This window comes from Pteropus vampyrus, unplaced genomic scaffold (genome assembly GCF_000151845.1).
Source record: "Pteropus vampyrus isolate Shadow unplaced genomic scaffold, Pvam_2.0 Scaffold27, whole genome shotgun sequence".
In the NCBI taxonomy this organism is placed as follows: domain Eukaryota; kingdom Metazoa; phylum Chordata; class Mammalia; order Chiroptera; family Pteropodidae; genus Pteropus; species Pteropus vampyrus.
In genome coordinates, this window is record NW_011888808.1 from 8454005 (window position 1) to 8469249 (window position 15245).

Here is a 15245-nt window from a genome sequence, read left to right on the forward strand (position 1 = left end):
AGAATAAAGAAATAGGGTTTTGTATGACAACTTCTTTAAACAGTAAAAATTGTGGATTTCCTCCACGTTTCATTAGAAAAAATAGTTTAGCTATGGATTATTACTTTATTCCATTTGATTTACTCCATTTAATCCAAAAGGCATGAAATAAAATCTCTTTCACATACTAAATGTTTGAGTGTGTGTGTGTGTGTGTGTGTGTGTGTGTGTACACATGCGCACATGTGCAGCCAGCCTTTGGGGCACTGGCGCAACTTGTAAATTTTCCCTTGATACTATGTATGTAAAGACATATTAATATAATGAAATGACAGAAATGTATAAAAGGAGTACTGATCAGTATGATTTTTTGAAAGTAATACATAGGCTAGACTATCTGAAAGTTACAGATACTGCTTCCCTAACCAAAGAGGAGATCGATACTATAGCTTTTCTTGTTTTTGACATTGCTTTCTAAGAAGGCAGAAAACGAGGACTGATGCTCTTAGAATCCAAGCAGAACTACCTCAGGACCTCTCAGCATGGACCAGCAACAACTGTTGTCCTAGCCTATTTTAAAATAGTCTCAGTTGATTACACAACACACTGCATTTGAAAGAAGCAAATTTATCTTTGGACACCTCTGCAAATTAGTTAATCTCTCCCAAATCCTGAGCTGGATTACCTTTCCTTTTGTCTCTCACCCCCTTAAATATGCTTCTGGGCTGCATTAAAAAAAAAAAAAGAAAGAAAAAAAGAAAAGAGAGGAAGAAAGCTAACCTTTTTGTGACTTGGTGTCCAGAGCAGTCTATCATCTTCATAACTGTCTTCAGAATGTTTTTCAAAATGTCCATATCTATAAAAAGGTTAAGACAGAAAGTAGTATATGAAATATGTTATAAATTCTAAAATGGCAAAACTGTTTTTTAAGTAAGGAATGAATTTGAAGATGATAAATAATGTTTTGGTTTGTTCATGTTGGAAATACTGCTCTTTAAGAATAATAACTGAGATTACTAACAATTATTAGTCTTGTTAAAGTCCCATGGGCACATGTAATGTTTTTTCCTACAATTTTTTTATTAGAGGTTTTTATTAATACAAGGTATCGATTTGCATACTTTGTGTATGTATACATCCATGTTTACTGTCAAATAAAATAGCTTTTACTTTATTTTTATAAAATATTAACTATATACAACAAAATAGTTGGCATATTTTAAAATGACAAAAAAATTATCTAATGTATTTGTTAGATAATAAATTTGTTATGTTACCCAACATATAAGTAATGTTTATTTTTTATAAAACTTAATGAAAAAATTACCTCTGAAGTACTTTAGCTTTTTTTCTTTCTGTTTCTAAATTTGTCTGGGTTATTCTTGGATCTTTGCTCATAGATAGGTAGATAGATATTAGGTAGAGTTTGAAATATAAAACAACTTGGCAAATTTCTCTCTATTTTTCTTGACCTTATTTACCTGTAATTTAGGTAAATAATATCTACAATAATTTATTAAATGGCCATTCCTCTTCCCAAATTTAAAACTTCGTTAGAGACAAGCTGCATATTTTGAACAGAAATCAAAAGTTGAACGAAGATATAAAAATAAAAATTTTGGTGTGACCAGTTTTACTAAACACTATGGATTAATTTTGACTTTCACACCATAAACTTTATATCTGAACTGAGGAATTCATTGTGTTGCAGGTTAAGCAACATTAAATTTTAAAACACCACCATGGTTTCATCCTATGAGCATTTGAGAAACTTTTATATTTTAGCCCAGTTGCATATTTAATGGGCTATACTCTGCTAGGCAGCAGCAGCATTATGAAACTTCTGAATAATTGAGGTCTATGAGAATGACATACAGGAATGTTATTAGGATTTTTCATTTTTTATTACAGTCAATTAGACACTGATATGCTAATAACTTTGGAGATTATGCATTTATCTGCTTAAGAGAGCAGGCAGAAAAAAAAAAAAAATGATGTGTTCTAAGCCATAGAATATAGTAGCATAGAAATAATCGCAGGCAAAATTTCAAAGATCTTGTTTACTCAGCAGATTAAGAGAACTCTGGTGACAAGAGGGACAAATGCTTTAGCTGTTATTCACCAAGCCTTTTAAACAGCATTAATACATACAACATTTAAATTACTAGTCCTAATAAATCTGTATCTTTCTGATAAATTATGCCTGCTCAGGCCAAGTACAAACACGTTTCAAGGAATTCTGCAGTGCTATTAGGGTCCCACTCCCCAGGACTGTAATTGTAGTTTGAAAAAACTATGCATTAGTACTGGGAAATGTGCTAATGAATCAGGTAACCCGTGGACATGTTCCAGGTTCGTACAAACAATTAGCTTTTATTTATCAAACCTTATCCATCAGGTCACATTATGATTCAGCTATTGAAGTACTGCCTTCTCCCTCTTACAAAATCAATTTCACATGATTTGGATGTCTGGATCTTACAGTGTGTTTTCCTGCTTTCCGAGTTCCTTGTTCTCGCCTCAGCCCTTGCTTGACGAGGCTGACCCATCCATCCAGTCATATCTATCACATCTTTGTGAGCTCAAAAAGAAAAGTCACACATGAGATAAAGGTGTTAGCTAAAGCTACAGTTGGTTTCTTCTGAGGTCTGTCTTCTTAGCTTGTAGATAGCTGCCTTTTCAATGTTAATAAGATGGAGAGATGAATGTCTGTTAACAAGTAACATTAAAAAAGAAAGGTAGTAATATTGAATTTTAGAATTTCCCAGTGAAGACTCTCTCCAATAATCCTTTACAATATCAAAAACTGCTTTTGTTCAATAAGAGCTCTGGTGAAAATTTCTTACCTAGTACTTTCTATCACTGTCACTTAGACATGATTTTCTTATATAATACTCAGGGCAATCATATGAAATGTCCCTATTATTGCTCAAATTTCGCATATTTAAAAATGAGTTTAGAAAGTCTAGGCAACATTCCCAACAGCATATGACTAATAAATGGAAATTTGAGTCTGCTAGTCCTCAGAAACAATGTCTTTATCTGCAGGTACAGCTTCCCACACACAAACAAATACATAAACTAGTAACTGGTAATATACATCATGTTTAATGCATTTTAATCTAGCATTATTCACTACAACGAGAATTAATTATTTTTCTAATGGTTGGAACCATCTAATTTGCATCTGTACATGTAAAAATACAAAATATCAGTATATGCCCTTAATTAAAATAAGAATGTGGTTTATACTAGCCGTGCTTAAGTTCTAGAGCCTTTGCACTGTATCATGAGTCTAACACTACCTAGAATACAGGCTCTACAATGCTTCCTAACTTCATGTGCTACCCTTCAGCTAATCTTGAAGGAAAATTTTAGTAGAATAGAAAAATTATGAATGATTAAGTATTCGTCTACTCATTTTTTCATCCCTATTATTTCTTTATAGTAAAGCTATCTGATGAAAGATCTAAAAGAGGACATCTGTTGGAGGAAAAACAAAACAGATTACTGATCCTAAGCCATTTAATTGCAAATGTGTTTCTGGAAGAACTTATCTTCTCTTTGGTTTCATGAATGGTTGAGATTTCCCATTTCAGGTTATGGAAACAATTATGCTGGTTGATCAAAAAGTGCCTGCCACTCTTCACTTCATCTGGAAGTAACTGAAAGGACTTCTTACAAGTTCTTTTTTCTTTTGCAATTTTAAACGTTTAGCCCACCTACTGGTAGCACTCTGAAGAGAGATAGCAGCTGTTAATTTCACCAGATAAAATTATTGATAAGTTATGTATTAAGTGAGTAAAAACTAAAGATTTCACTAACGACCATAGAATAGGACCAAATAAAAACAAAATATTTTATTCTGAGTTTCATTCATGCTTATCACCCACTAAATCTCCTTTTTGTTTGGTTTGGTTTCAATATCATTCAAAAGGAAAACTCCTCTTGGCTTCTTGAGTGTGATTTATAACAAACACCAAGTTCAAAATTAGTTTTTTGTTGAAATTTATCTGAGAGTCAAGTCCCCTTAGGAAATTACTACCCTTGCTTGAACCTGCATGGTTTGCAGCAGATGAATTATAGCTCAAAGAATGGCATTCATTAAGGGAAAGTTGAGAAGGATTGGGGAAATCAAGGCGGTGGCAAGAACAAAATTCTGATTTAATTTGTTCAGCCAACTTCTGGAAGGACTGAATTCTCCCATCCACAACAGGAAATGCATTTACTTGGGGGAAAAAAAATAAGTAAAAAGAAACATCATCCTTTAACAGCCACATGCATTCTCTAGTCTCTTAGGAGAAAGTGAGCAGGCTACTCTAGAGAACTTAATTCAATGGCTTCCACACTCCTTTCAAATGCCAAATTTTAGAATGTAGTTCAAAATAAAACAAGATATGGATAAAGCTAAAAAATGAGAACCATTCAATCATCAAGAAGGACTTCCCTTCAATCAAAGTTTATCTCTAGTTATAAATTTATACCTAAGAAACTAATTTTTATAGCAGTAGAGTGGTTAGACTTTGTTTTGTTCTTTTGACAGAGGTGAACAGTGCTTGAAATGTGTTCAGATATTACTAATTTAGAAAGCATTTAACCATAATTTTTAAAAAATCTTTACAATAAACTAATTCTAAAGAAAATATAGAAAAAATTCATCATAAAATAATGAGTGGAATAAGATCAACAATGTATGAAGAGATTATTACTGATTCAGTGGATAAAGGCTTTGATGTTTTCTTTTACTTTTTTGTATGTGGGTTTGTAATAGTAGCCTGACAGTGAGGTTGTCACACCTCTCCCAGGTTTCTTGAGATTAGTACTACCTCACCAATAGGCATAAAGAGCTTGAGACTAGTTTAAGGCCAGAGTTCCCATATGATGGAAAAGAATACTGAGTGGCTACTTGACAGCAATCGTGTTTTTACTAGTTAAAACAACTATCCTTATCTGAAGAAATCTATATACTTTTCAATTACCTTTTCTTCATACATATTTTAAATAGGAAAGAGGATTGTAAAACTTTAATGAATTACAGTTTCTCTAATCACACTAAGATTTCTCCTTCAAAGTTCTATTTGAGATATATTTAGTTCCTGCATCTCACTGCACCCATATCTCACTGCACCTACAAATTTTCCTTGAGATGAAAAATTGGCCAAAGAAAATAAATCTTGGACTATAAAAATGTAGGATTTGAGACAATGCTTAAAAGAGAAATAAAATTGTTTTCTTTGAGTCTCCTGTTCAAAAAGAGAGGGAGGGTCTCCTCATTCTGTCTAACCTGCATCAAGGTTAGTTTCAGTTTTCCTTTCAGACATTGAGATTGCAGTGGCCAGAGATTTCAAGACTGCTTTACTTTGCTTTGGAAGGACTAGAAGGTTGAGTGTGGGTAATACGTGAGAATCCCACTCTCAAAAATCTGAAGCCAGAATCTGAAGCCAGAATTACTTTCATTATATTCTCTCAAAAAGAAGGCAAATATATAAATTCAAAAACTGTTGATTTAAGAATTTTCTAAGCTTTGCCACTGCCCCATCTCTGAATTGTTTATCTCTTCTGTTTCCCCCTAGTGATTTGCCTTAAGACTCCTTATAAGAAATCTGTCAGAGAAAGTCAAATGTACTATCTTACTTAAGTGGATCTAAAAGCACTGAACTCACAGAAACAGAGAGTAGAATGGTGGTTGCCAAAGGTTGAGGGATTGGGGAAACAAGAAGATACTGGTTTAGAGTATAAACTTTCAGTTAAAAGATGAATAAGTTCTAAGGATCTAAGGTACAGCATGGTAATTACAGTTAACAATACTGCACTGTACACTTGAAAGTTGCTATGAGAGTAGAGCTTTTATGGTCTCACCATAATGAAAACAACAACAACAAAAAACATAATTAATTATGTGAGGTAAAGGATGTGCTACCTGACCTTATTGTGGTAAATGTCTTGCAATGTATCTGTGTATCACAATGTGCATCACATTTTATACCTTAAACTCACATAATGTTATACGTCAATTATCTCTCAAATAACCTGGAAGAAAAGAAAGATAATTGCCCAGGTGCTTGTCTTTGGGGAGAGCAATGAGTGGGGATTCAATCTGGTCTCCAGTTCAGTTTGTAAAGGGGAGACAGATCTCCAGGTGAATTTATCAGTGATGGAGGCTTCTGGAATGTGAAGGAAGCAGTCTGCATAAAAGGCCCAAAATTAGAGGATAAAAGGAAAATCTACAGAGATCATTTAAACTGAAGACGGGGCACTGTGACTCAGCAGTTACAAGAAACCCTTGAGGAGAATTAAGGTGAAAGGTAAAGTGACAAAAGTTTGGAGTATATATTTAATCCCAAGGCATCAGAATGAACTTATTCTGCATCAGATTTCACCTATATAAGTTTGATCTTTAGGAAAGAGAAACAGGTCCCAAGCTGTTAAACTTTCTCCAAACATTAGAAATTAATTTTTATTTTGAAATTTCATAAAATCTAAGAATTTTTGAAATCTTGAAGTTGAGAAGCAGCCTCTGCTATATTTTTTTGTTCAGAGTACAATCACCTAGATTCCATCCGTAGCCTTTTTCTCATCTCCCTCCTCAGACCTTCTCCTGGGGAAATCTTTTAAGATCTTTAGTGGTCAGCGACTGCAACAACTATCTGTAAGGCTGATGAACTGCAAATGTGCTACCAGTATGTTCCCTTTCTATACAGCTTCCTCCTTGGGAACTCCAATCTCCTACAATAAACGCGCCTAAAGCTAAACCAGTTTTGTTAAATGCTCACCTATCACCATCTTTACCCACCATACAATACTATCTGCCATGCAGATGTATGCAAACACAATTAGAGGTCATCTCTCAGCAATATTTCAAAGGAAAATATTTTATTTATTCTCTCTCTTGCAATTAAAACTGTGCCAAGCCTATAACAGGAGTTCATTAAATGGCGAAGTACTAAGTGTGTAGAAGAAGAGAGATTGAGGAAGATGTCCCATACTGTGTGCAGTGATGGGAATAAAGTGAAGTCTACGTTAAAGAAGATAAATCACATGAGTTAGAGCCTTTGATGGGTTTAAATAGGCAAAACATATGTGTGCACAAAGGGACAACCATGTGAAGCCGAGAAGAGACCCTTCCCTTTGGCCCTCAAGAAAAAAAGAAAAACAACAACAACAACAACAACTTTGATCTTGGACTTCTAGCCTCTAGAATCGTGAGAAAATAAATTTCGGTTGTTTAAGCCATACAGTCTGTAGTATTTTGTTAGTGCAGCCCTCACAGACTAATGCAGACTTCAGTGCATGATATTAGAAAATACAGATAAGCTGTATGTGGCAGATAGTATTTCTAGAGTAGAAAATTACCTTTATAAAACAAAGAAATCTGGGTCTTCTACCTGAAGAGTAGGATAGAGTTGACTTTTAAACTTATGCATAATCCCAAAGAGGAAAAACTATTTGATGAGAGGTTGTTGTTTTCCATGAAGATTTGAATGCAATTATAATAAAACCATGTTTGTTTGCACTAGAGTTAGATGTTTAAACAAGTCGATAAATTTTTGGAAACACAGGAAGAAAAGATGCTTTTAGTTTTATTGCCACATTAATTGTAGCACTGACAGAATGACAAAGTGATAGCCTTAGAGACCATTAAAATCATTTCATTCACAAAATGGGTGTTTTATGAGTAAGTGCTGTGCAGATTGCTCCTCTGTCAAGGGGGCTACTCAGGGCTCAGCAGATGGGCACTGGAGTTTGAAAACATCTGTTCACGCTCTCTCCTTTTGTCACTCCAGAACCCACTGAAGATAAAGGTTTCCATATAATAATGTTATCTGCCTACCAAGACCATGTTATATCTGGCAAAGGCCAGAAATTAGGGGTAGTTTTGATAAATATAATTAAAATAGTGTCAAGGTGTGAAAACATTTTGACTAAATAATAGAGGTGATATTCTATAAGAGAATAGTAAATGCAAGGTCATTAACTGACTGATGTTTGTACTTATTAAAGTAACTCACAAGCCAAAGCGTATTTCACTGAAGAAATGAATTTGGATATTGAAAAAAAAATTGCATTTATTTCAAACCCTACAATATGTTTGTCTTATAAAAATAAGTTTAAAAACAGAAGCATGAAAACTTACACAGAATTAAATGTCTTTTAAAGCCAGGCATTCACTGGGATATGCTTTTGGGGACCAAAAACAATTGAACTGAAAATATTAAGCACCTGTGTGGCTAATGGAAAATAGGTGTTAGGGCTGGCACCAGTAGAAATAATATTTTAGGGCTTCAAAACTTTAAAACAAAAAGATCAAAAAAGTAATATAAGAAAATATTTATAAACTATACCTGAATGGTCCACTCAGTCAGATATATAGGTGGTCAGGTAAAGTATTGTGGAGAAGAAAGCCCTTTAGGTGAATTTTGAGGGACAGGTTGCGACGAGAAGGTAGGAAATAGGCATTCATGAGAAAATAATGTTAAAAAAAGAATAGGATCAGAATTCCACAGCTGAGTTCAGATACGCTTGGATAGACTAGTCCAGTGGTTTTCAATCTTTTTTAAGATATCTACTAGAATATATTTTGTTACACATCATTTTCTTCTCACATTTACAGAAAAATTGCAAAATATAGTTCTGTATCTTCTTTATGCCTTACTCACATTCACCAGTTATTGACAGTATTCCTGTCTAACATCCTCTCATTCTCCCTTGCTCTCTCTGTGTGTACAGGGCTGTCTCCTGTGTCCTTTTGACATATCTCCATGATTCTTAAAGTACTTCTTTAATGTATGGCATGACAGCATAGATCAGGCTTGCATTTCACTTTTTCTGGGTCAGCCCCATTATCGGCTACATTCCTTGTTCTTCTTTTTTTTTTTTTTTCTGGACAATGTTTCTTAGAAAACAAAATTGAGCAATAGGTATATCCATAGCTTCTATGCCTTCTCTGTGAATAGAACTCAGAAATGACTTTATATCTATTAAAATGATGAGCTCTTATTGATGTTTCTAATTTTATCCAACACTTCAGATATCTTCAAATATTGTTTTTCTTTTTAACATTTTTAACTACCTTCCAAAGCCGTGAGAAATCTAATCCTCATTAACCTCAATATATTTAACATTTGCTCTAGGTTAGCACAGAAGATAATTTCAAAATTGGTAACCTATGCACTAAAAATTTTTTTAAAAAATTCAAACCAACTAACTAGAGTTCAATAGTTGTTTACCATTCCTTTTTTGTTTCTTTGAGATAAAATTTAATTAGAGTGAAATAAACGAAGCTTAAATGTAAAATTTAATGAGTTTTAACAAATGCATACACTGCTAAGACACAGAACATTTCTATCATCTCAGAAAGTTAGCATGTGGCTGTTGTCAATTCATACCTTCACCCTCCACAGAGGTAAACATTATTATGATTTTTTTCCTCATGGAATGTTTATTCCTGTTCTAAAATATACTATAAATGAAATAATACAACATACAATTTTTTCGTATCGGTTTATTTGGCAATACATTTGTGAGAGACATCTATTTTTTGTATGTATTAGTTTATTTTAGTGAGGAGTAGTATTTTTGTTATATGAATTTACACAAACTATGCATTCTCCTATTACCGGACACCAGGGCCACTTCTAGTTTTTGACTCCTGTATAAAGCAGGTCTGAACATTCTTGTGTAAGACAGTTTGTAAACAGGATTTCACTAATCTTTGGTAATACATAGGGAAGAATTTCAGGGACAAATGCATAGCTTTATAATAAGCTACTAAACTTTCTTTTTTCAAAGTAGATACATTATTTACATTATCACCAGCATATATGAGAGATCAAGTTGTTCCATATCTTGGCCAACATTTGGTGTTGACTTAAATTTTAGTCATCCTAGTGAGTGTACATAAATTTGGCTTTAATTCATGTTTTCCTGATGAATAATGTTGAATTTTTTCTCATGTTTATTGGACACCTGTACATCTTTTTGCCCATTTTTGTTAGACTATATTTTTATTGTTGAGTTGTAAGAGACTTTACATTATTTTTTATATAGGTATTTTGTTAGTTATAGGTTTTACTTGCACATTTTGTTAATATTCCAATTTTGATGAAGTTTAGCATGTTTTTTTCTTATTATTCCTATGTTCTAAGAAATTTTTGGCTACATCAGGTCACACAGAAAATCCGCTACTGTTTTTTTCTAAACTTTTAGAGTTTTAGCTTTTGCATTTAAACTTTGCCTCATCTCAAACTAACATTTTTGTATGCTATTAGGTGAGATTAAGGTTTATTCCATATGTGTATCCAGTTTTTGGTTTAAATCATTGGTTGAAATGCTTTGGCACCTTTGTCAAATTAAATTAAATGAACTTATAAATGTTTGTCTCTTCCTAGATTCCTTCTGTTCCACTGATCTATTTTTCCTATTCTCATACTAGCAGCACCCTATCTTGATTATGTAGTTTTATGATATGAACTTTCTCAACTTTTGTATATCTAAATGTGTCTTCCTTTCACTTTTATTTTCTTAAGGATATGTCCTGGCCTCTTATCTTGGTTTTCCTGCTCCCACCTTTTAATGAGAAGATAACTGTTCTTCATATTGTTCCTCTTTGTGTAATATGTCTTTTTTCTGTAATTTCAAGATTTCCCCTTTAGCCGCAGTTTTCTGTACTTTGACAATATGGTTTTCATTTTACTTATCCTTTCTGCAGTTCACTGAGCTTCTTTAATCTATAAGTTTATGCTTTTCATCAAATTCTGGGAATTATTGGCATTAACTTTTCAACTGTGTTTCTGTCCCTTTCAGTTCTCTCAATCTGTATTTAAAAGACATATATACTATACTGTTTGATATTATCACATAGGTCATAGAGTCTGTTATTTTTCTCTCTCACTTTTTTTTCATTTTTTACTTGTCTTTGATTTTCAGATTAGGTCATTTATTTTGACTTTTTTCCAAAAGCTCAAGGATTGTTTACTTTTGCATCTCGTAACTGGATTGTTATAACCTAGTGAATCATGTTGAGCTTCTTATTTCTATTTCTTCCCTTTGTAAACAGTTTTAAAAGTTTTATATTAAATATGTTTGGTGATCTAAAAATTAAAAAAAAAAAACATTTTTGGGGTCGGGGAGTCCCTCCGCCAGGGCCCCAGGTTTCCTCTGGAAATTTTTAGGTGGTACTTAACTATTTTAACACCTCAAGGATGAAGCAGAAGACTAAGGACAACGCTAAATCCAAGATGAAGAGAAGAGGCACAGGAGAGGAAGGGCCAGCTGTACCACGAGCGGCTACTCACCTTGTTTGTCATCGCCATCCTGCTGAACTGGATCAGAACCGGCAGGGGCAACATTTCTTGGACAGTAATGCTGGCCAAGGCGAGGTGCAGAGCGTGCTGTTGGTGCCCAGGAGTGATGTGAGGCAAGTCTTCCTGCACCCTGGAGCCACGGTGTTCAGGCGACCTGCGCTGTCCTTAATGTAGCGAATGAATGCAGATTGCAAATATGGGCACATTTGAAGAGAAGCTTCCAGTGGCCAAAGATAAACTGTATATCGCAGGCAAGGTCAGGATCCCAGTTTCCTATAAAGTCTAAGGGATTCTTCAAAGATGCCTTTTCTGCCTTGGGGATGACACAATGAATATGACCATTCTGCGGCTGTTTTCTATTTGGCTGAAAGGACGGGAAGGGAAAGAGCATTCAGTGCTTTTAATCAGCCTAAAACGGCTCAGTTCACAGCTGTAGATGATGCAAGAGGAAGGGAAGAGTCAGTTTCAAAGATGTAGCAGAAGGCATGAAGCCCACCAACTGGTAGTCAGAATCTGTGGATAATCAGAAGACCTCGATGCTCCCTTCGGCCTGGTGCCAAAGTTCTGGGCCACTCCGCTCGTCCCACTGCGCTCGTCCCACTGCGCCCGCATAAAGGACGCTACTGCCCAGGACAGAAGGGTCGGAGGCCCGGGTGTCCGCTTTGTCAGTAGCCCGCCTGGAGATCGTAGGTTATCCGAGGTCTGCGCTGCGTGCGTGCGTGCGTGCGTGCATGCACATCCTCTCCGAGGAAGCCCCGCCCCCGCTTCCACCTGGTCTGCACTGATGAAGTAGCTGCCGCCGACAAGAAGCTCTCTCCAAAACCATGTCCGGCTTCACCAGCATAGAGGAGGAGCAGACGCTCAACTGACTTCTGGTGGAAATAGATGCAATAGGTACCATCCATCATGTTGTCATCCTGGTGACATTTTGGACAATGTTCTGCAAAAGCAGGACGGACTGGACCCACACATCTCCAGGGAACTTCCCCTGCTGCAGGAAAGGCGGGAGATTTTCTAGCAGCCACCTTAGGCCAGCAGCTTTTATTTGCAGCACTTGGTGGAGCTGACGCCGGAGTTCAGTGGTGCGATGCCACCAACATCTTTAAGATGGCCAGGATGCACGCTGCATGTGAAGGCTGAACTTGGAGTCTGTCGTGGCCGTGGAGCGTGTCATTGCTCAGACAGCCCAAAAGAGCAAGATCTTGTTAAAGAAAAAGCATAAGGTCGTTGCGTTTCATGAGTCGGGTGTGCTTTGGTGAGCTGTGCTTTGGTCAGCTGGTTGCTGGAGCATACTGAGGCTGAAATGAAGGCCTCCATCACTCCAGGGACAAACGCAGCCTGGACTTTGCTCAAATGGTTCCAGAGGGTCTAGCACTTCTTCACCTAGGAGCACAATTAGCACATGTACCTGGCCCTCGGGGAACACGTGCGGGGGTGCGGTGACCATTTCCTTCAACAGTTACTTCCAGGACTCAGGACGACCTGGGGAAGGTCACCCGCACCTACTAATCTAGAGCTTGTGCGGGTGGGAGAATAGCAGCTGGGGGTCCCGACTTGCTAGGGCTTTCTTGCCTCCCAGCTCTGTCAATATTACCATCTAGCAGGTTCCAGGACTCAATGACCTCTAGAAAACAAAGGCAATAAATGTGAGGGACACTAGGGCCTTTCTCCTCACCAGTGCTGAGAGTTTATTTCCACAAGCCATCCTCTTGATCTGTTCTGGGTCCAGGAAGCAGGGAAGAATAGCTCTTGGTACTCAGGCCTTGATTCTGTGGTTGCCCACTGGGCCTCACTGCCGCCTGACTCTCCAGGAACTCAGTCCTAGCCCTGGTTTCCGTTGATAGGACTGGCATAGGGTCTTTACACCTGATAAGGTTCCCCATCACAGGTGTCAGAAAGCGAATTACCTCAATGTCTTCAATGTATGAGGGTGTTGGCCTAGCCATGAGGGATTCCTTGCCCTGATCCCCAAACCCAGGGAAATAGTTCTCAATTTTTTATTCTAATTTTGTTTGAAATAAATTCCTTATAAATAAATAAGTGAAGAAAGTAGAGGTGAAAACTGAGAATACATAAAGAACTCAGATGTTTAATGAGTAAGAGGAAGAAACAACCTTTTCAAGGAAGTCAAGGAAAATGTGAGCTTGGAAACTGTTTGTGATCTTTGATTTCCTGATATTTTTGCTGGCCAATCATAGAAATTTGGAAGACGGGGAGTTAAGGCAAGAATAAAGCATTAGGATAGAAAGGTAGTGATTGTAAGATAGTAATTCTTAGTGGCATTTAAAAGAAGGAGTATAATAGTAGTGATTGTAAGATAGTAATTCTTAGTGGCATTTAAAAAAAGGAGTATAATTTGAGGATAAAACGGCAGTGACAGGGTTAAATGGTTATCTCTGTGTTGATTGTTCATCGGTTTGATGAAATTAAAAGTTACAAAGGGGCGATAACCGAAGCATAGAGGACTCGGGTTGGGCTAGAACTAAAAACATAAGTGGAGAAATTGCCTTTTGGCAGCAGTGCAAATGCCTTTTGGCCTGAGGCTGGAGAGTAGGAAGAAGGAGCTAGGAAAACAGAGAACGAAGACAGACATCACTTTGGATAACTTTGATTTCTCAATAGGTATGTTGATTCACCAGCTGGATTATGATAAGTGAAAATAAAACTGAGAAAAGTGGAGTTTTGGAACAAGTATTGTGGAAGTATAGCCAAAGATGAACTGAAGTATTATCAAAATCTTTTAGGGTATAGTAGATCTCATTCAAGTATCTTTCACATACTAAGAGCTCAAAATGTTGATATAGTCTATGATTTCCATGAGATAAGCATTCTGTATACTAAGAACAAAACTAGACCAGATAAAGAATTATCCATATGAAGAAAGCTATCCTATAGGAGAGCAGATTTCCAACTTTTTTCTTCCTCCTGACTTCATAGTGATGATTTTAAACACAGGTTTACACATAATCTCATCAGTATCAATTATTAGGCAAAGTGAATTTTCAAACCATTTCCCTTGAGGATTTTCTATAATTCCCCTACGTCTTTATTTTTATCTTTATTGATAAAAATCAATAAAAAATCAGTACCAACAATCTGTATAATTAAACTATTGTATAAATTGAATTCTTTAGAATTTCTTTAAGTAGAGGTGTTATAAACATTTGGTTGCAACAGGGCACCATTCCTGATACCATCCTCTCTATCAGCTCACACAAATATTCCCCAGGATAGATATCAAGTTAAATATACAGAAATGATTTTTCATTCCTTTGAATATGTAAAGCTGAATGTATGCAATATATGCAAAACGTTTCTCTTATACCTAAAGGGATATGACCTTCTGTGTGGTAAAAGGAAACACGGATGAACACTGCACAGCCATGAAGGGATGTGATTTACCTCCCATTTCTTGAGAACGAAGACCCAGTGATTCATATTTGAAGGATCAAGTTAGTGGAAAACTTCAGACCTTAAAAACAAAAAAAAAGAACTTAGCTAATGTTGTTGTTGTTGACACTGTTCACATTAATTACTGGGATCGTAGCTGAGAACCTCAATTAGTTCACTTGTGCAACTCTGGACTTGGATTACATATTCATATATTTTGATATTAAAAAGCAAAAAATATAAAAATTCTATTTTTCTAACTGTAATCTTTCTTTAGTTACATTTCTTATAAAATCTCCTCCTTTCTATGGCAAATTTTTTTTTAAAAAAATTCTACTATAGTATACATCATGTTTTTCTTTTTTCCTGAATTTCCTTTTATATTTCTTTTCCTTTTTCTTTCTTTCTACCTTCCTTTTACTTCTTTTTTTCCCTTAAAGGATCATATTTTCCCCTTTAAATATATATTCTTTACATTTTTTTCTTACTTCACAGCATTGTCTCTTTCCCATGTTAGTATGTTGGTTTTATTATCTTAACTTCACATAAAGGCTTATCTCATATATTAGGTAT